Raw genomic sequence first — 22962 nt, forward strand, 5'->3', positions numbered from 1 at the left:
TTAAATCTTCTTAATAGACTGGTAAGACTTGGCATTAGCAAACATGGCTTTGCAAAGCAAGCAAAGGCATAGTGGTGCTTCTAAGTCAGTGGTTCTCAGATTTCCTCAATGCTAACATCCTTTAATAAAGTTCCTCATGTTGTGGAGACCCCAGCCATAAAATTATTTCACTAATACTTCAGAACTATAATTTTGCTAGTGTTATAAATTGTAATGTAAATATCTAATATGCAAGATATCTGGTATGTAACTCTTGTAAAGGGCCATTTAACCCCAAAGGAGTTGTGATCCACAGATTGAGAACCACTAAAATTAAATCTGAGTGCTTGACTAGTAATAGCCATATCAAATAGTCATACTATTAACTATAATGAAAAATCAAGTGTCTAAATTCAAGTGTCTAATTCAAGTGTCTAAAATTCTGCTATTCTACTTAGAGAAATTATACTTTACAGGCGTAGCTTACCTGCTTAAGGGGAAAAAAAGTAAGGTACCGAGTTTGTGTGTGTTTGTGTGTTTATGTGTGTATGCGTGCATGCATGCATGTATGTCTGTGTATGTATGTGTTTGTGTTGTTACTATATTCTCTTTAAAAGGTTATATACTTTTTTATATCTTCTGAGACTTAAGTTGTGTTGTTCCCAGTAATTCACAGCCCACAGTCTTTTATGGGGCTCTCAAAGATATGGATACATTTAGGGAGTGAATGAATATTTTTAAACTAATTACCTATCCCCCCTTCTTTCACCATTGTTTTAAAAATTCCTTAATATTGGAAATATGCCACACTTAAGAACTACATAAGCAGATATTAAAATAGTTTCAAGTGTTAGTTTTTATAAAAATTGCACCACAATTTTATCTTTGAAATGATTTGAATTTTTTCAAACCCTGACGGTATTTTCTCAAATTATCATAATCTGTCTAATCTACATTACTCACCAGATCACCCCCACCTTGACTTTCAATACATTATTCTCCACAGAAGCTTGTGTACCTGTGGCACCTGGTCAAATACTAACATGTTTTTAATGAATAGTCCCATTACCAAAGCTTTACCCAATAATGGTATGTTTTTATTACCTTAAATTATATCTCAATCTATTAAAAAGAGAAAATATTAGGAAAAAGTATAGTCAAAAGGAGTGGATATTTAAAGTTTAGATGAGTGGTGGAACACTAAATGTCATATTCACACCAGCAACCCCTAGATAGCCGTATGATGGATAGCTATAGCATCCACAGAAGCTTAAAAACTTCAGCTATGTATAAAATGATGACATTTCAATAGTAACTATTGAATATGTACTTTAAATACTAAACATGGCTATAATTTTAATGAATTTGGAGAGATTCAAAAGCTATAAGCATTGCCCCTAATGGCAATGCAATTATGGCTGCTGTATGTGTGTCAGTAGGTAGCAGAGAAGAGAGAGAGAATATGTTACACTGTGTTCTGACTTGTGAACATCTGAATTATTAGTAGCCTAACATTCCCTGAAAAAAGTGAGCCTGCATGACTACCAGTCCAGAGCCAGGACAAGGTAAGACAACTACCATTTCAGTGCCAGGCACTCCTAGATGGGCTCCCAGGACAGTAAACATGACAGGGACTAGTGGAATCTAGCCATAGACCATAGGCCCAAGGCAGAAGGAAGCCCAAGGAAGTTAGTTGGGTCTCATGTGGGGCCACTTGGAAAGACAGGCTGGCCAAGGAACAAGCCTGAGATGACCATGAAACTGGTACCATGGGGCCCAAACAGGGAACTAGAGTGAGATGACCACCAATCAATTGCCATGCAGGCCTGGGGTTACAGACCATGCCTGAGATGTTCCGTGCCCAGTGCCATAAAGAAAGAGTGAATCATAGCACCCTGAGACCACTCCTAAGATGACCTCAGATGCTCAGAGACCCCAAGCACCACTAAAAGAAGCAAATAAGTGTTGGGGAAATGGAAGAGAATAAGAAACAAGGATATGGGCACAATGAAGAGAATCAGAACTGGAGACTAGAGGGTAGTGAAGACTATCCTGATGTGAGTAAGCTAGTGATGCCACCTTGAGCCACATCTGTGTCTGTGGTCCTGAAACATCAGGAGTCTATTACCACCAAAGGCCAGGCAGACATTCCCTGGACTGGGCTATCACCCAGCGGCCTGTCAATGTCTGAGGGCTATGAAGAACAGGCTCCTCTCTTCACCTGGGCATCCTCAGAGAGTTAGCCCTGGGGGCATGAGAGGAGGAGAGCTGATTCTGTCCCTAGCCAGTTGCAGTACTTAGGATAGTGAGACCAGGACACTGAGGGAGGTGCAGGTGAGATGTTCCCAAGGACACTAGCATGGGAGAGTTGGTCCTGCTACTACTTGACTCTCGTGTGGTGGCATGGACAAGAGAGAGATACTCTCCTCCTTCCCCCTCACCACCTATAGCAGGCTGGCTCTTGAGTTATGAGAATAGGAAAGTTGGCCCTGGCCCCTCCCCAGCTGTGGCACTTGAGACAGAAGGCACTACACCTCACATGGGCAGCACAGTAGAGCTGAGCCTGGAGGTGGAGATGTAGGCAAACTAGACCCTGGGCTGTGAGTGTGAGAGAGCTGGCTCTGTCATTTGTCTGCCATGAAGTAACATGGAAAAGAGAGAAATCGCCCCTCTCTTACCTTTTGCCATCTACAGCAAGCAGGAGAGGTGGCCCCAAGGTCATCAGAGCTGGACAATGTGCCCTGACCCTCACCTGCGGCAGCACTCAAGAAAACAGGATCTGGGCAGCACAGCAGAACTGGCCCTGATGGAAGCAGAGCAGGTGAGCCTGCCTGAGGTGTATGAGACAGAGAGCTGGCAAGCCGACAACCTTAGATTCCTCTCAGGCTCAGGCCCAAGGCTTTGAATCATCCCACTCCAACATCTCCTCCACCAATGAATTGCTGGATTTCATGAAGGGGGCCCTAAAGATCCAAAACTACAGGATCTCCATGACATAGGGCAGCAACAGGACATCCAAGAGGAGTCCCAGTGAGGTTCCAGTATTGGAAGTGTGACAGAAGCCAGACCTCAGAGCAGATCAACAATACATTGCAATGAACATTTGCAAGCAAAGTAGTGTGGACAAAAGGGTATCTTGTGGGACATATGAGACACACTACAGCTTCCACAACCAGATTTTTTTCCCTCTGTTGTGTGGCAGGTTGCAAGGCTGTAGGGTGAGTACTGTGGGAGGAAGAGACGAGTGGGATTGGGGTGCATGCTGTGAAATTCATGAAGAACCAATAAAATGTTTATAAAAATTTTAAAATGAGAGAAAAAGTGAGGGATGCAATCAAAATACGTATTTTGTTAATACATGTATTAAGATATAATGAAACTTACTACTTTGTAAATTATTGTGCAGATAAATTTTGAAAATTTCTTGAAAACATAAATACGATAAGCTAAACTATCAAATAGAAATAAAATGGAAGTTGGGAGAAGGGTAAAAGTTAAAGCAACTTACAGGGTCACAGGTTATTTAGGAGGAAGCAAGAGATAGTGGATAGTTTGTTAAATCAATCTCTGTTAAAATGTTCAAGGGAAACCAGTATGTAAAGTACATATGATGTATAACTTCCATTCACGGGTGGGAGGAGACGAAATCTGGATGCTGAAAGAAAGGAAAGAAGAAAAAAGTATTCTGAAGCCCAGCTCAGGCTCTGGATTCGTGAGAGCTGCTATAAATATCGTTAAAGATCCACCCCAAGAGCCTTTTGTTGTTGTGTGAATTCTGCCATGGGCTACTATTTGCAACAGGGAAACATTAGACAAATGCCACAAATTTGGACTTTTGTTTCAGAGAGCTTGGATTTTACACATTTATTAGGACTGCACACTTCGGTGAATTTCTTGTGTAAACCACAATTGTTCATACAAAGAATAACAGCAAAAGGTGGCTCATTGATATTTGTATATAATCAATATGTCACTGTGCCAAATTATTTTAAAATATAATAATAATTTCATTGGGAAAATATAATAATCAAATGCTAGTGCATGTGTGCCACATGTGCACTGCACTGGATCCATAGAGAACTCAATAGAAAGAACAATACCAAGTGTTGACCTTGGAGTCATGTTCCCAGACTGCCTGTAAATGAGAATGATATGAGTCAATGGGAAAAACAGATTAGAGCATTAAGACACTTCTCTCAGAAGATAACACATTATAATGGCAAATGATCATATTGATGTGAATAATTATGGTGAATGCTCTAATAGACATGCACAGAATATGAGGATAGTAAACAAAAATACAAATATTTTGAAGCCATGTTTAATATTTATTAAGTGATCCTAAAAGAATTCCAAACAGCAAGGACTTGGTTTATATATCCAAGACAGAAATTGTTGGCTTAAAAAGAAAAAAATTAAGAGTTAAGGTTAAAGTATACATTTTAAAGCAAGGTAAATAACTCTAGCATCAGTCAAAAAAAAATCTGAAGCAAAATTGTACCAAAGGTGCTATGTTACAACTCTTGTAGGATGCAATTAATCAGGTACATAGTAATAAATGCCCAAGTCTGTGAAATGTCACTAAAGAGAAAGCCTGACAATAAACTATCCCTGTGCTTTTTATGAAAGTTAAAAAAAAAAATGTAACACTCTGAGTAGAAGAAGAAAAGGGCATTCATTCAGGAATCAGGAATCACAGCTCTCCCTCTCCCTCTCCCTCTCCCTCTCCCTCTCCCTCTCCCTCTCCCTCTCCCTCTCCCTCTCCCTCTCCCTCTCCCTCTCCCTCTCCCTCTCCCTCTCCCTCTCCCTCTCCCTCTCCCTCTCCCTCTCCCTCTCCCTCTCCCTCTCCCTCTCCCTCTCCCTCTCCCTCTCCCTCTCCCTCTCCCTCTCCCTCTCCCTCCCCCCCCTCCCCCTCCCCCTCCCCCTCCCCCTCCCCCTCCCCCTCCCCCTCCCCCTCCCCCTCCCCCTCCCCCTCTGTGTGTGTGTTTGTGTGTATTTAAGATTTCTCATGTTCATTCCCAAAAGCATTTTAATTTAATTTCAGACACATAGAACAGTGTTTTAAGAAATTACATGGACTCAAATATATGTATTCATGGCAAAATGACACTTGCCTAAATTTTGTAAAAATCATGGTAGAAAGTGTGGACACCTAAAGAGTAAACACAAATCACTTCCAGAGAGAAAACACTTGAAATAAAGCTTCAGTGAAGTAGCTGGCACGTAGATGGATCACATGTAATATGATATTTTTTTTAGGGTCAGGGAGATGAAAATGGGCAGCTACCTCCATCTATGATATGCATTTTAATGTGCCTCAAACAATACATCTAAGGGTACTGCATTTATACTCAGAACTGTACAGATTGTTTATAGACCTCTCTCCAGCAATCTTCTTAACAGATAGGTAAGCAATTATATTTCTGAAAGGACAATTTTTAAACTAAAAAGGCTATATATCAAACATTCGTATCAGGTGGAATGCTTAAGTTGTTTTTAGCATTAAATTTCAGTCTCTCTTTGGAAGACTATCTGTACTTGTCTGCATGTGCACTTAATTTTTTAATCTTTTTTTTATTGGATATTTTATTTATTTACATTTTAGATGTCACCCCCTTTCCCCATTTTCCCTCCCTAGAAAACCCCTATTCCATCTCCACTCCTTTTTGCTTTTATACCATTTTAATTACATGCAAGTATTAAGGTCAGTTCTAGGTTGAGGAACTAACAATACAATAGATGCAAATAGTCAAGGAACAAGGAAGACAATAAACATAAATAGTCCAAGAACAAGCAAGGCAGTAAACGAAGTTCCATGAACACTCCTGTGATTACTGTTTCTAAGGACTTATCAGGATGACCATGTACAAAATTTCCTAAAAAAAATTTACAAAATAGGTAAAGCAGCAGTTGATTTTTCATTAACTGATAGCATATGCAAATTAGTTACTCTAATTATATAATCATATTTTAGGTAGAAATTAGTAAAATAAACACTGTATAGCAGTGGTTCTCAACCTACCTGTACTGGCTAGTTTTGTGTGTCAACTTGAGACAAACTAGAGTTATCATACAGAAAGGAGTTTCCCTTGAGGAAATACCTCCATGAGATCTAGCTGTAAAGCATTTTCTCAACTAGTAATCAAGGGCAGAGGGCCCAGCTCATTGTGGGTGGTACCATCCCTGGGCTGGTAGTCCTGGGTTCTAGAAGAAAGTAAACTGAGAAAGCCAAGGGAAGCAAGACAGTAAGTAACATTCTTCCATGGCCTCTGCATCAGCTCCTGCCTCTTGATCTGCTTGAGTTCCAGTCCTGACTTCCTTTGGTGATGCACAACAATGTGAAAGTGTAAGCTGAGTAAATCCTTCCCTCCCCAACTTGCTTCTTGGTCTTGATGTTTGTGCAAGAATAGAAACCCTGTCTAAGACACTATCTAATGTTATGACCCTTTTCATGTTTTCAGGATACTTAATCATATAAATATTTTTGTTGCCACTTCATAACTGTAATTTTACTACTTTTCTGAATTCTAATGCAACTATCTGGTGTACAGGATATCTGATATGTGGCCTGCAAAGAGTTGGTGACCCACAGGTTGACAACCGCTGTTGTACAGCTTGTGAGAAGAGAAGCTGCGTGTTATGACATATACAAAACCGTACTTTATTTTCTTACTTTAGGTCTCCCCATTTACCAATGATTATTTGTTACTGGATTTCATAAAGAAAACAAAAGTGTTCATGTGTTAACACTTTTTCAAAAACAAACACTAAATAAACTTAGCAACATGAATGGTGTTTTTGAGAAATATCATTTCAGTCCATGATGAGTTGAAGAAGTAGGACTTATTTGTGGTCAATATCAAAAAGCCTATTTGAGACGTTATTTTACTTCAACACTAGGGCTATCACTAATTCTAAGACTTGCTTCATATATGCTTACAATAATTTAATGAAAAGTAATGATGTATTAAAGAAAGCAGAATAGCCAAGATATCCCCTGTTTTGTTCTGCTTTGCCTTCATATTTATCAGTACCCTATGACATTCATTCCAGCTAAATTAGATCTCTAATAGGCATTTTATCTTGCTACTGTTTCCACTTGAATGTGGAACAAATCAATTACATAATTCAGAGCAGAAAAAGTAGCTATCTCACACACATCACATGTAGGACTGTGAAAGGGGTCTTGGTTTTTGGTAGAAACATTGGCTGGAAGTAGCCCGGAGACCCTGCAAGGGATGGGCATTTATTCTGCCGCACTCCCAGAATCCAAGCTCCTAACACATGGCATGGAACTCCATTAACTTACACTGTTCAGTCACATAGGGCAATACAGCCCCTCCCTAGAGGGCGTGACTACAGGCCTCAGTCTCAAGAGATTTACATACTAATGAGGTACCTGAAGGCCAGAGGGTATAGCCAATTAAGCATTCTTACCCAGAACCCCACCCTTTCTCCCTCCCTATTTAACTCAGGTCTGGCCTGAGTTTCATGGAGGCTGTGCATCCAGACTCAACTACCATCTGTCATGAAAATAAATCTTTTAAACCCATGGACTACATGTGTCATTGGGGCCACACCATGAGGAACTGTGGAGAAGGCCTTTAATGAGCCACTGTAGCTGTAGCTGCAGCTGCCACGCCTAACTTTTCACCTGGAGGAACTTTCTGTGTTTCTAGCCATCTTACCCACAACCACAAACCTTAAAATAGAAGAAGGCATTGGGAGTCACATATGCTGGTATCTATGATGCTGGGTGTGGGTCTATGGCCATAATCTTGCCACTGTGATCTTTCTATCATATGTACTTCTGGGTTTACAACTGAGATTTGTGGCTTCTATTCATCATCTATGACTGTATCCAGAGTTATATTCATCTCTTCTCACCACTCATTTGGTATTTAATTGTGGTAAAGGCATGGCAGAATAGGCCAGTTTCATTTATCTGGGCTTCCCACACACCAGTATTCCACTGTGCCTTTGTAACCTGCAAGGGAATAAATGCATGCAACAAGAGTGTGTGCACAGGGACTTCTGTTTTAAAATTGTTTTCTGGATGAACGCTTCTTAGAACATACTGTGTGGTGTGAGTTTCTAGAGTGGTATGTTTCCACATGGCTTTTCAAAGGTCATTAATATTAATTATCCTTCTGATATTCTCTCTTCTACCCTGCCCTCTCATCCTCCTAATCTTGCTAATTTCTCTTTTATCTCTTTATACCACTAAATTCTATTTCCCCTTCCTTGGAAGATATCACCATCATTCATACCACCCATCACTTACTGGCTACCTAATCCTTGCACATATTCCATGTGAAATGTGCATATTTAAAGATTAAAAGCTAATATCCACATATAGATAGAACATTCAGTGTTTATCCTTCTAATTATTAGTTACCTTATTAAGGATGATTGTTTCTAGCTCCACCTATTTACTTACAAAACTCACAATTTCATTTGTCTTAACATCTGAAGAATATTCCATTTCGTAAATGTTCCACATTTCATTAACCATTAATCGGGTATAGACATCTAGGCTCTTTTCAAATTCTAAGGATTATGAATAGAGCAGCAAAAACTATGGATGGCTCAGTAGCTCTATAGTAGGATGTAGAATCCTTTGGATATATGACCAATGAGTGGTATCTCTGAGTCTTATAGTATGTCTATTTTCAACTTTTTGAGGAACCTCCAGACTGATTTCCATAATGCCTGAACCAGTTTGCACTCTCATTAGCAATGATTAAGTGGTCCCTGTTCTCTGAATACTCATCAGCATGAGCTGTCATTTGTTTTATTAATATTTACCATTCTAATCGAGGTAAGAAGAAAGCTCAAAGTAGTATTATTTTGCATATCGCTAATGGCTGTTGAACATTTTTAAGTGATGCTCTTGAATTAAGAAATCTTAGTGTTGTAAAAAAAAAAAAAAAAACATGTTTTTCCAAATCATGAAGACAAATGAGTGGACACAATTACCATTTAATTTGTGGTCACCCGTAAAGACCTAAAAAGAGCAAGAGAGCTAGCAGACTTATTTTAAGTCAGATTAATCTCAGAGGAAACAAGGAACTTAGTAAGTGGCCAAATTTATTATTCTAGAATAATGTTATACCCAAATCACAAATGTCCTGCAGGTACAATTTTTACTATAATTTATTAGACATGATTCAAAATTAATATTGGAGTACAAATTTCTTAGGGATTTGGCCAAACTATAAACATAATGGATGATGTTATAACATAAAACCAAGTTAAAATCTATTATGGTCACCTGAGAAGGGAGTCTCAGTTGAGAAATGATCTAGATAGATTGGCCTGTGGGGAGGTCGGTGGAGGATTGTCTTAATTGTGAATTAAGTCCACCTGAATGTGGGTGTTATCATTTTAGATGCTGGTGAAATAGCTTATACACAGCAAAAATATGAGGCAATGCAGCCTACCATAGAGAAATAAACCACATCTGGTCACGGTTAACATGGATATTACATTTTTTTCTTGGCCTGAAGATATAGACTGTAGAAAGTGTGCTATTACAACTTTCCAGGATCTAAAAACTGATCAAACTCATGCAGTAGAAAATACATATGGAGGAAGTTAGCATAAGTCTAAGAAAGAATACCCTGGAGCTTCCTCGACTGGGCCCAGAGCCACTCTCTATAACAAACTATATTTCAGACTCTAAGCTACACTGACATTAACATAAATGGATTGGAAATTTACAATGGATGTGTGCAACTCATAATAGAATTAATTAATTTTGAAATGAACAGTAGAAGCAAAGTCTAATATAAATAATTGAAAATCAAATAAAGTCATTTTAGGTAACCGTGTCATAGAAGACATCAAAAGAAAAATTAGAAAGTATTTTAATTGAAAAGAAAATAACTTCACTATATCTAAATCCACAGGAAGGAATTCACGTCTGGTACTGCAAACCCCTACAAAAGCTTGTAGCTAGAAAAGTCATAGACCATAGTGGTGTGGAGGAAGATGATGCTGTTATTTAGCAAAATGGGCATGATGTGCTTGTCTAATTGCCTTCTAACTTAACTGTGTTTTTGACTATAGACTAATGCTGCTGTCAAGTTTTGTCAGAGAAGTTGCTTTTAACAGTAAATTGTAACTGAAGACACTCATGACTCGTCAAGGTCATAAGAAGTGATTCTTGGAAGATCATCTATAACTGAAATATCTATCATAGCTCTAAGGCTCACTGGGCATCACAGAATAGAGGGAAGAGCATAAGAGCCAGACAAAGGGGTGAAATGTGTAGAACCCTGTCTTCTAAGCAGTACAAGCCATTTCACTATTAGCAGCTGTGAATAGGTAGCCACACAGCTTTTCCCAAGGTTGGACTCATCCATATCTTGACACACAGAAACAGGCACACACCATTTTATATACCTCACTTGAAATTTATAGGTAGTCAATGTTAACCATAAGGGAGAGACTTATTTTCCCAAACCTTCCCTAAGGAAATATATATACTTAATGGTTGATGGGAAAGGAAGAGACTTTTTTTTGTAATATAGTCACTGGTAGCCTGCTCACATTCTTATAAACAATCTTTTACAAAGGTTACTATAAAATACGAAAGAAATCTAAATGGAATCAACAAATAGCAAGGGAGACATTATTTCCTGCCATGTAAAACATTCAGTGCCAGAAAAGGGTTTAATCTAATTGAGTTGTTGGCCAAAGGAGTAGTCGCATGTAAACCCACTCAAATAACTCATGCTATTGCAAGGATATTAGTTACTCTTCACAAATTGATAATAAAGCTCTTTTTCTTATGACAACCTCTACATATCCCATTTAACATAAAGAAATAATACTGGTGCCTAACTAAAGCCTATGCCTTACTGACTAGTGTTCATGATGCTAGAACGTATTCTGCATACTACCAGAAAAGAAAGGGACACACCAACCAAGTTACAAAGCATTTAGTTCATAATGATGACATGGTTGCATGATACAATGATGCATAAATCAAAATTGTAGAAGTAAAGAAAACCCTGATTGGATTTAAGACCCAATTTATTAATTTATAAGAAGAAATTCATTTGTGAGGTGACATCTATATGTAACACTGCTTAGGTGGCCAAGAACTTGAGGCTAGATAGGCAATGGATTTAAGGTGAAACCAGATACCGTTGTTCCCTAAAGGAATGAAACAATAAAGAGACTTCCAATGGTATTCTACTATACGCATAAAATGGTTTATGCGTCTATCATCAGAGAAGTTTCCTCCTGCAGGAGATACATGAGAACTAAAACAGAGATCCACAAGCGGACAGTGTGCAGACAGTGAAGGGCTTTGGAGCACTTGGTCTTAAATACAGTGTCTCTGCCAAACCCCTCCCCTCAAATCTCAAGAAAATTTACAAAATGGAGGTGGAAAGATTATAAGAGCCAGTGGGAATGGAGGACACCAAGGAAGCAGTAACCTCCAGACGAAACTGGACTGTCACACATATGACATCACAGATACTGTGGCAGCACAGTACATAATACACAGGCCCAAGACAGGCATCATTTCAGCACTGAGAGAGGAAGTGGACATGAGCCCCTGTCCTTAAAGAAGAAGCTATCTCCAATTAACAATCACTTGCAAGGAAAAAAGATAGTTTGCTTTAATAAATTATCTGGGTATAAAAACCACAAATAATAGCAGGTCTGATGGCCAGCACTAGATAAACAACAAAATGAACTCAATGGTACTTTTGGAGAATTTTTTGCCTCATGGTGCTTTATTTATTTTAATGTTACTGGTCTTCTACTTGTTTATTATAGTTTCTAATTTTTTAATTGTATGTGGTGTGTGTGTGTGTGTGTGTGTGTGTGTGTGCTTTCTTTTTTGTGGACCTTATTCTGTGACTTCTAATGTCTGACTTGTCAGGTACTTTCTAGTACACATTCTAACAATCGCCTAGACTTCTTATAAATACACCATCTTTACTCTAGTTTAAATGTATAACACTCTTAGAAATAAACAAGCAGATCAATTTACACATGCTGTTACTTACAGTAATATGGAACACCCTTACAAAATTACATACTTAAATGAACCAGGAACTTTGAAACACCAGGCTAGTTACTGGGGCCTGTAACAGAATAGTTACCAAAATAGTTATACCTAGACAAGAAAATCATCAGAAGTATAAAATCATTGCTTTGCATAAAAATTACTACATCCCTCTTATGGCAAATTGAGGAGGGGAGTCAAGCACTCCAGAGGAATCTTCGGAGATGCAGAAGTGCACTGCTGAATCCTCCTTATGGCTCTGAAGAATGATTGTCCACAAAGGAGCCTGATGGACAGTGGCTCCGAAAAGGGAAAAAATAGGTAAGAGCATTTCATTACCAAGTGTCTTCTGTTTTACTTAACCACCGTCTGTTCCACAGTTCATATAACCAGAGGCTGAAATCATCGTCTTAGCTTTAATATCTTACACAGATGCGTGTCAGATTGCTTTGATGTGGAGAAGTGTCCCACACTTTTTTCAAGTATGCATTGACTGACCTGAGAGTCATTTAGATTGAAGGAAGCACACTTTTATCAGCAATCTTTACAGTGAGAAAAGACCACTTTCCTGTCCACCAGGGGGCCAGTAGAATGCGGTATTTTGACTCATCTGCTAAAAAATTATTTCTTAAAGAAATTTCATCCTTCTGCAAATAATAGTAAAAATATGACTTATTTTGTACAAGGTTATGTAGGTTTAGCCAAGAGAATGCAGTCAAAGGTATAAAATCCCACATTATCACACTTAGATGTGTAGACATGACCCAGAGCTTCTCCAGCCCTATCTTAGTCTTTGGATGAAATAATAACAAGAGAATAAAAAGTATTTTATTTATGAAGATTCTTGAGATTGCCACACGTACAAGCTTATAAATGGCAAACATTTGATGACAAAGTCTTCTCAGTCACTTGAATTTAAGGATTATCTGGGGAGACAAAAGGCCAAGTTTCCAAAAATCAGGAGCATGCTGACCCAGGCCTTGCTTCTTTGTAGATGACTCACTGAATGACTGTAGTTATATATGTCATCTTCTTTCTGCTTAATAATGTTGTCAAGCTTTTTTTTACCTTATTGTCTGGATAAGTTATCTCAGCCCACATCCCATGAGATAACATAGAATTCTAGAATGAAAATTGTTGGATATTCTATGTCCATTTCTGATAGAGAAGTGAGAATATGTCTATAGAATAATAATAAAAAGGATCACTTTCTTTATTTTCTTTTTTAAATTGGATATTTTCTTTATTTACATTTCAAATATTACCCCCTTTCTCAGTTCAAGTCTCCAAACCTCCTATCCCATCCCTACTCCCCCTGCTTGTATGAGGGTGTTCCTCCACCCACCCACCCATTCCCGCCTCCCTGCCCTGGCATTCCCCTACAGTGGAGCATCAAGCCTTTACAGGACCAAGGGCCTCTCCTCCCATTGATGCCTGGTAAGGCCATGCTCTGCTACATATGTGGCTGGAGCCTTGGGTCACTCCAGGTGTACTCTTTGGTTGATGATTTAGTCCCTGGGAGCTCTGGGGGATCTGGTTGGTTGATATTGTTGTTCTTCCTATGGGGTTGCAAACTCATTCAACTCCTTCAGTCCTTTCTCTAACTCTTCCATTGGGGACCCTGTGCTAAGTCCAATGGTTGGCTGCGAGCATCCTCTTCTGTATTTGTCAGGCTCTAGCAGAGTCTCTCAGGAGACAGCTATATCAGGCTCCTGTCAGCAAGCACTTCTTGGCATTGACAATAGTGTCTGGGTTTGGTGACTGTACATGGGATGGATCCTTAGGTTTGGCAGTCTTTGGATGGCCTTTTACTCAGTCTCTGTTCCACATGTTGTCTCCATATTTCCTCCTGTGAGTATTTTGTTCTCCCTTCTAAGAAGATCAGAAGCATCCACTCTTTAGTCTTTCTTCTTCTTGTGCTTCATGTCGTCTGTGAATTGTATCTTAAGTATACAATATTTTGGGCTAATATCCACTTATCAGTGAGTGCATACCATGTGTGTTCTTTTGTGACTGGGTTACCTCACTCAGCATGATATATTCTAGTTCCATCCATTTACCTAAAAATTTCAGAAAGTCATTGTTTTTAATAGCTGAGTAGTACTTCATTGTGTAAATGTACCACGTTTTCTGTATCCATTCCTCTGGTAAAGGAATCTAGGTTCTTTCCAGCTTCTGGCTGCTATGGACACAGTGGAGCATGTATCCTTGTTATATGTTGGAGCATCTTTTGGGTATATGCCAAGCAGTGGTATAGGACAACATACTTAAGAAATTTTGAGGTGCTGGTTTCAGGTTGTCACAGAAATTCCACCAGATGAACTAGAGAACAAGTCACTGATCAGACATCTCTCCCGGTATTAACAGGAAATCGTCATCTGAATGTATAATCATGATAGTTCTGTGTGTGTTTTGCTGAACTTTTATTTCAGCTATGTTAAATCCCAGAGGGCTCTGGCCCCACTCCCTGAGCTGTACAGTTATTGTTCTACTGATATCGTCACTATTTCAGAGTGCAAGCTGATAGTTTTCTAACATTGTTGAAAAAAATTCACTGTGACTTCAAGTCCTCTACTGTGAATTTCCTAGTAAGTGCAGCCTTCTCAAACCCCCACAGGCAGAATAAAAATTGGGTTTTTCTGCCTTATAGCTCCAAAGCACATTCAGGTCTCTAAGTATTTACTCTCTATCATCATATACCTGAGTACATATTTGTTTTTTTGTCTGCCCCTCACTTTATCTGCAAACCCATTGGATGGAGAATGTATTTTCAATTTTCCTTTCATTTCCATAAGTACCTTGTAATACTCATTCACCCACTTGGTTTTTAAAAAGATATTTGTTGAATCATTTAGAGCTGAATCAAAGATAACACCAATAACTCATCCTTAGTAAAGAATCAGAAAGCAAGTCTTGTTAGTTCTTCGTTACTAAAATAGTGGGCTCTGTATATTAGCTATGAATTTATATTGCTATTTACAGCTCATCCTGTGTTTCTAGTGTTAGAAGTAAGTTCACATTTGAAAATATTTCATAGATGCTTGGGGCATTTTTCTGGAAAATAATTTTTGTGATGACCACAGGAGGTATTATTGGAACTACTTACATTTTTATGTTTCAATTATATTAACTCATATGTAAAACCCTCGGGAAGCAACCAAGTGATATTTTGTGACTTATGAAACTGAGATGGCACCTCTGGCAATCCACGTGAAATATATCATGAGCATCATCATGACTACCCCTGAAGTGTATGTTATTGTTAAATAAGAGCACAGAGTCCCCATTGTTTACAACTGTAACTTTTCGATATTCTTCTTTAGCCTAGCTCCATCCTTGTGGAGCTGTATAACATAAGAGGGAGAAATCCCTTACCCGAGGGATCTTGGAAACACAGTGCAGTGATGCAATTTCCAATGAACTTTATTGACACTATGTGCTCTAAAATCAGATGTTTTAGAGCTAAGTCAGAAAGAAAACAAAACGTTATTTGGATAAATCATGGTACTGTCTTCACCAAAGAATAAGGATAATTTTGCATACACCTAAAGAATAGCCAAATACATTTTTTTTTTACTATTTAAATACTCCCAAGTGGCCTTTATTTCACAAAACTGTTTCCACTAAAATTATTTTATGTCCCTTTCATCGTGATGCTAATTCTTTGAAAAAAAAAAAACTGGCAAATTCACAAATAATCCTTTGTAAGTCATTCTCCTGCCCCAAGGCTGCCCAGGTTAAACAGCATAAGCACCTGGAGAATTCCCAGTGCTTCTATGGTAACCTCAGCTTAGCCTCATTAGGTACACACAACACAGGGCCCCCTGAATCAATCTGCTGACCTGGGCAAAAGTGTTACTGATAGGCCAATCTCTGAAGCCCATTCCACAGATGGCATCTACTTCCACTGGGAAGGACATGTGAAGAGACTTTTGAGAAATGAAAAACAGGACACCACATGTCCATCTGGTTCTTGTTACTTTAACAGATTCCAAGCACAGTGACTTCCTGTGGTTTTACTGTCTGACTGCTACTGGTCAGAACTCACATTCCTCTAGGCTAGGTCAGCCTTGTCTCTGCTGCTCACAAGTGTGGGGCACTGTGCTTCTGTTAACCAGGCTCCAATCCTACTGGTAGTAGCATGGTTTCCCCCTCCAACCTCCCCCCTTGACATCTTGTACCTTCCCCAGAACCCTGCAATCTTCTGCCTGGTGTAGTCTTTCTCCAAGGCACTGGGGGTATGGGGTCAGTGATCCAACCCAGCTTTGAAGTTGGCTGTTTCTCTCTTAGGCATTTCCTACCAGTTTGTTGGCACTCTGTAGCAATATCCTTGTCCAACAGTCTCCAAAATCTCATAGTTCCTACCACTTTGTTCTTGAGCTGATTTCTGTGCTATATATACTTGGGCCCATGAGGGCCTGCCCTGGGGCTACCATGTACACCCAGACTAACTTGTCAAAAGTTTCTCAGTAAGATACAGTTGTGCCCTGCTCTTAATACTACTTGGGTTATGGCAGGTAGGACAGAGACACACACATAGCAGAAGGGAAATTAAAGTCACTAATCACATGCTTTTATTATTATTTTTACTTTTTTGAGACAGGATTTCGTTGTGTAGCCCTGAAGACCATGCTAGCCTTAAAATTCACAGAGATCTACCCGTCTCTGCTTCTGGAGTGCCGGGATTAAAGGCATGCATCACTACTGCCTGGCTTCAAGCTACCACTGGCTATCAGATGAATTTGAAATAAGATCCTTGATTACCTGAGTAGGTTCTTATCTTCACAAAATTCTTAAAGGATAGGTAGCAGAAGAATTAGTGTGAACAGACTTGGAAGATACCACAGCCACTTGGGAAGGAAAAGGCCACAAGCTAAGAACATAGGCAACCTTCAGAAGCCATGCAGCATTCCTGCTTCAGAGTGCCCACAAAACAACATAGTCATGGCCAAATACATTTTTCTCTGCCTTGTATTTGTTTACTGGATTGCACATTATTTTGCTAATAATAAATGGCAATAATCTACTCAAACTTTTAAGATTGATATAATGTGTATAATGTGCTTCTTGCATAGTATTCAGTGAGGTTTACAAAAAAAAAATATCCAATTGTTTGGTTTCAGAGGCAAATTAAGCCATCAGAGATAAGGAAACAAAAGAATAATGGATTATATATGGAGTTGTAAGGACCTCGTTTAGTCCCCTATGGATTAATGGCTCTATGGACGACCTATATGTAAATATGATATGCACCAGAGAGGAAACACTGACAGATTACAGAGTCTAGAGTAGGGATGTAAGAAGGAAGCTGCACAGAGGCCAGCCAGTAGACACAAAGGCCTGCTGGGACAATAAAACTAAGTTCTGGGATTTTATTGAACAGTACATGCACAGACTTTGGTTGACAATAAAGTACTGAATTTTGTAATTGCTATTAAGACTTAGAATATTTTTATCGTAAGAAATGATAAGTGTTGAAGATAATTAATTTGCTAAATACCCCAATTTAGCTATTATACAATCTACAAACACATCATACTACAAACCATTAATAGAAGCAGTTGTTACGCCAATTAAAATAAGATAACAGTTTAGAATTAAATAAAATAATGATTTAGAATTCCTAGGTTGTGTTAGGGTTTCTGTTGCTCTAAGTAAAATACCATAACCAAAGGATGAAATTGGTTTATTTTATTTAACAACTCTCAAATCATACTCTATCACCGAGGAAAGTTAGAACAGGAAGTCAAAGCAGGAACCTAAGGTCAGGAACTGAAGCAGAAGTCACGGGATAATGCTGCTCTCTTGCTTGCTCATCCTGCTTTCTTCTATTATCAAGGAATCCCTCTTCAGGGGTGACATTGCCTCAGTGAGCTGGACCCTCTCACATTAATCACTAATCAGGAAAATATACACTTGCCTACTGGACAATCTGATAGAGGTATTTTTCTCAGTTGAAGTGCTGTTCTCATAAAACTCTACCTTGTAAATAGTTGACAAACAAAACAAGAGAATATTTTGTCTATTTATTTGCTTGATTATTATTTTTTTCTGTATTTTATTTATACTGATTTCATCACCCTTTCATGCCACAGTTTCCCAAATTCCTATAGTTAATATTATATGGAAACCATTAATAGAATGTTTTGAGGTACTACAAAGGTCTAAAATTTACATAGAAGCCAATCAAAGGAGTAAGTATGGGTATTCCTGGTCCCTCAGTAACAATTTGTCCAGGTTGTACTACTTCCAATAAGTAACATCTTTTATTTTTAGCCTAGGTTTGAAAATAATTCAGAATAAAATTCTTAGTTACAGACACGTTGAAATAAAAATGTCAATTAAGTGATGACGACCCAATCACAGACCTTGTTTTTGAGTCTACTGTCATAGAAGTTAAAGGATGATCACTGAGATTTAAAATGTTTTCCTGTTAGCCAGCTGTGGGTGATTATGACAAATCATCTGAGATAAGAAATATGCAAAAAAATATATATTTAGCTTAATCTCTGGAGAATTCACTCCAAACTCGTTAAAACTTGTTGTTTTAGGTTCTGGGATGGATGAGTAGGAAGCAAATGGCAGGGGACATGTTCTACTTGTGAAGAAGGATGACAAAAATGAAGTCTGGGTGGCCTAATCCCACCCAGGGTGCACACCTCCCCCCAGTGACTTGAGAACATTTTATTAGACCTTACATACTAAGGTTTCTAAGACCTCACAAAACACACCTTCCTGAGGTTAAGGCTTTAACACCCTCCTGAGGATGACCAGCTAGGTGTCAGACAATGAATTAAGTACATTTAAAATTATCATTCTCCATCTTTCTTAAAATTTTAATGTAAAAATACATATAATGCCATCATATTACATAATCTTTCCTCTACTCTATTCTTCTTATGTATTACTTTGCTCTCTTTCAAATCAACACCCTCTACTTCTTTGCTATCACATATAAAATATGTGTGTGTGTGCATATTTCTAAATATATAAATACACCATACTCAGTCTATATAATACTACTTTACAGATATGTCTTAAGGGATATGTGCTTGCTGTTGGATAACCAACTGAGGGCTCTTCCCTGAGGAAGAATATTTCTCTCACCCTCAACATTCTTTGACTGCCTGTAGTTCTTTGTCTAGTTTTAAAGCCACATTAACTTGCCCTTCCATATAGCATGGCTATTGCATCATCCTTGCTGTATAGGCAGTCCTGCTGATGCGACTTTATGGCTGTATCTTCCCTGTCATTTCTAGGAGATGACATCTCACCACAAATTTCCTGTTCCTCTGGCTTTTTCAATTTTTTTCTCCTTTTTCTCTGCAATGATACCTGAAACTTAAGTACAAAATTTGAGTTGTAGATATATGAATTAAGGCTAAGTACCACATGGCCACTTTTTATTGATTGGTTGTAAATTAATGTAATGGTCTCCTTCTATGGCGAACAAAGGTTCTGTAATGGGAGATGAGACCTATTCTTATCTGTAGATTGAAAGAGAGCAAATTAAAATAAATATTTATAATGTAGTTAATGATTAAACTATTTAGTAAAGTGATAGTAGTAGATTCTCTTCTAATACCTCAAATACCTTAAGACTTCTTAAGAAGTCTTAGTTAGTGGTTACGTTTTCACTATGAGGCTGATTTTTCTGTAGTTGTACAGAACTCAAATCTGATTATAGAGGTTTATTTACCACCAAAGTACACATACCATTATTGAAGTATTAAGAATTTTGTGCCATGATGGTCATTGTTGTAGTTTACAAATCATAGCTGGGTACATAGGGCTATTGGTTATTTAGCTTCCTTGCAAGCTTGCATGACATCTGGTACCATGAAAGCTATTCCTCATGGAAAAGGTTCAAGTCAGTTGGGTCCAGTGCCTAAAATGCATTGTGTCTTCCAGCAATAGGAATGACCTTCCATCTTGGGGAGGTAATCAAAGGCTACAGCAATAGCTTACATGGTTTTGGGAATCTGTTAGAGTCTCCCAGTCACCAACCTGAAGGAAGTCTCTCATACCAGTGACTGTTGAGGAGTTCTTAACTGAGCCAATTTTAACTTTTCTCCAATATGATAATTGAGTTTTTCTTCTGTAGCAGATTTTCTTGTGTCTACCTTTGTGTCTACATCTTCATCTGCATTTATGTAATTGGGTTCTTTCAGCCTCTTGCATCTTATTTTCATGCCTTTTATTATCTTTATATTACCTTTTATATTTCTTTGTTAAGTCATTACTTCTTCCTCTCTTGGGATTGCACTTGCTTTTATGTTAGATTGTTGCATGCTGTCTCACGTGTTTTGCACAGGATAGTCTTCTATTGTTTCTATAGACCTTCTATTATCTAGATTTTATTCCACACTGTCATCTTTGACATCTTTCATTACTTTTGTAGCAATCCTACTCATTTTCTTATATTTCCTGCTCATTGCTGGATTTTTCTTTCTTTCTTTCTTTTTTTTATGGATATCTTACATCTTTTCCTATGTATCAGTTAACCCACTAGTCATAGTTTGCTAAAGACCATAATTTTCTGTGTCTGTTTTTTCTTATTTATGTTAATAAGTTTATTCTTTTTTGTTGTTTTTGTTATTTTTATTGGATTTTTTTATTTACATGGTGGTGGTGGTGGTGGTGTGTGTGTATGTGCACATGCAAGCAATTTTGTTCATCCAGGTATTAGTGTAGTCAATTAAGTCAATCTAATAGTTTATTGAGATAGTTTGAAAATTTTTGTTTCCATATGTCCTTTTTGGCGATAAGATTCTTTTGGCTCCTCCAGTTTAGAAGTTCTAGTATTTTCCTGGTACTTTATATAATGCCAGACGCTAAACACCAGCATTTTCTGTTCAACTTTAGCTTCTAGCAGGCGCTTCATGAATGAACCACAGAGAATTGCCTCCATGGTTTTATTCCTCCCTACTGGCAGACATCATAGAATTTTACAAAAGAAAGGGAGGGAGGGAGGGAGGGAGGGAGGAAAGAAGGAAGGAAGGAAGGAAGGAAGGAAGGAAGAGACTTGTTATTCAGTTGGCCAAACCTACTGTAATTCACAGTCCAGATGACTCCTTGGTTTTCATTTGTATGATATGTAATGTACAGCTTATGGATGCAGTTTTCATGAATATTGTTTTCCTCTTAGGAAAAAACAGTATACTTCTTTTTCTTATCCGGCAATAATTGATTGGCTTCTTCCCTTCTCCTTAGAAAATAATGTTTTTTTTTTTTTTTTTTTTTTTTTTTTTTTTTTTTTTTTTTTTTTTTTTTTTTTTTTTCCATTCTACAGTTGCTTGAAGTATATGCTTCATTTGATGATATGGGCCATGATACATTTTTATGTCCATGCATAACTAATGGTAGCTCCTTCCTTCTCTATCCCTGTCCTATCTTATAAGTAGCCAATGGTGGTCCATAGACTGTAGATGTGACTCTAGAGTTTACAGATGTTCTTTTTTTACACTAGTTTCTGTCCAAGGCACAATAGTGAGCTGAAACTGAATTATCCACATTTTAAGCTGCTTTCCCATCCATGGCTAACCATCCATCCCATGTTTTGTTGAAGGTGAAATTATTCATTGTGCCCTATCTCCTGTGAAAAGTCTGCCTATCATATGTTGGAATCTACTTCCTTTGGTGTCCTTAAGGCCACCACATTAGTAAGTTGCTAGGCTTTATTATTGCAGGTTATTTGTTATTCCTTGTCTTTGAGGGTAGAGTAATATTACCCTGAGGTTTTCTACATCCTATGTGAATGAACAACTCCTTATTGAAGTTCTTTGGAGATATTTTCAAATATGTATACCTGAATTTGCTGAGATAAATGCAAAATGGAAAAACAAATAATAAATTGACGTAGTTGAATGCCTTGACTTAAGAAACAGCAACACACTGCATGGAGAGATCCAATAAAAACATTTAGTAAGTTTAAAGCTTGGCTTGCATTATTTTCTTATTTCAGCTTTCTCATAATTTTAGTAAAGTTCAAAAGTAAACAAAAGGACACAAAATGTTTTGCAATTTATTTTTTCATGTGGGATTTGTTCATTTTATAGTTATACTTCAAGAATGAGCCCATCATGATAGAAATTGTGTTTGTTTTATGAGGATATACCAGACAATGAGAACTTTTTATTAATTTGAAAAAATAATTTCTCTTGCCTTCAAAGTAGTTGCAAAGCACTCTGAAAATTTCTAGATAGCCAGAGTGGTGATAAAACATCATATAGACAAAGTTGTAAATAAACAGAATCAAAAGCCTAGAGAATGCATTTTAATTTGATATGCTGTATCAAATCAATATCCCCCAAGCTATGCATTCACTAGGAAAAGAAAAGATGAGAGAAACAAACAATAAGTGCATCAATATCTCAATCAGAGGGTAGCAGAAGCTTTCAGTGGGGGAAATGCTGAATCTGTAGAACAAGGGGTCACTGATGGCTTCAGCAACTCCAGGAACCCTACAATGAATGGTCCTCTCTGAAATTCCCCACTGAGGGTGTTCTTGTGGGGAGAGGACACACATGGTTTGAAAACTGCATCTTTTGAAATCTCAGAGAAGGATGGAATATTTACCCCTTCAGACAATATTTGATAAATCATCAGGGGGTATCACAATTTCAATGAGGTATTTTGTTATATTGCTCCCCACAAAAGACACTCTGAATTAGATAGCAAGAAAATGTTAAAATAGTTTAGAATGCTCTAATATCTGAGGACTTTTATTCAGCTTTCCAAATATCCTTACTCTAGCACATAGCTTTCCAGCAAAATTTATATAAGAACAAACAGACAAAGTTGCATTACCATGTTAATGGAATTTCCTAGCTGAATTTTAGTGAAAAACTGAACTTAGGAAACCTTATTGTTTTATGTAAAATTTTTCTGACAACATTGGGAGAATCATGGGGAAAAAGCACAACAAAAGCAACATTCTCTTTTCCTAAATGATA

General features: G+C 37.9%; 1 non-coding gene across 1 annotated transcript; it reads left to right on the forward strand.

Moving 5' to 3' along the window:
• The first annotated feature begins 1369 nt into the window (after nucleotides 1–1369).
• Nucleotides 1370–1495, forward strand: LOC117693882 (small nucleolar RNA SNORA17). Its single transcript, XR_004604481.1, has one exon. It is a non-coding gene; the product is annotated as a small nucleolar RNA SNORA17 (small nucleolar RNA).
• Nucleotides 1496–22962: the final 21467 nt, after the last annotated feature.

This window comes from Arvicanthis niloticus, chromosome 21 (genome assembly GCF_011762505.2).
Source record: "Arvicanthis niloticus isolate mArvNil1 chromosome 21, mArvNil1.pat.X, whole genome shotgun sequence".
NCBI lineage: Eukaryota > Metazoa > Chordata > Mammalia > Rodentia > Muridae > Arvicanthis > Arvicanthis niloticus.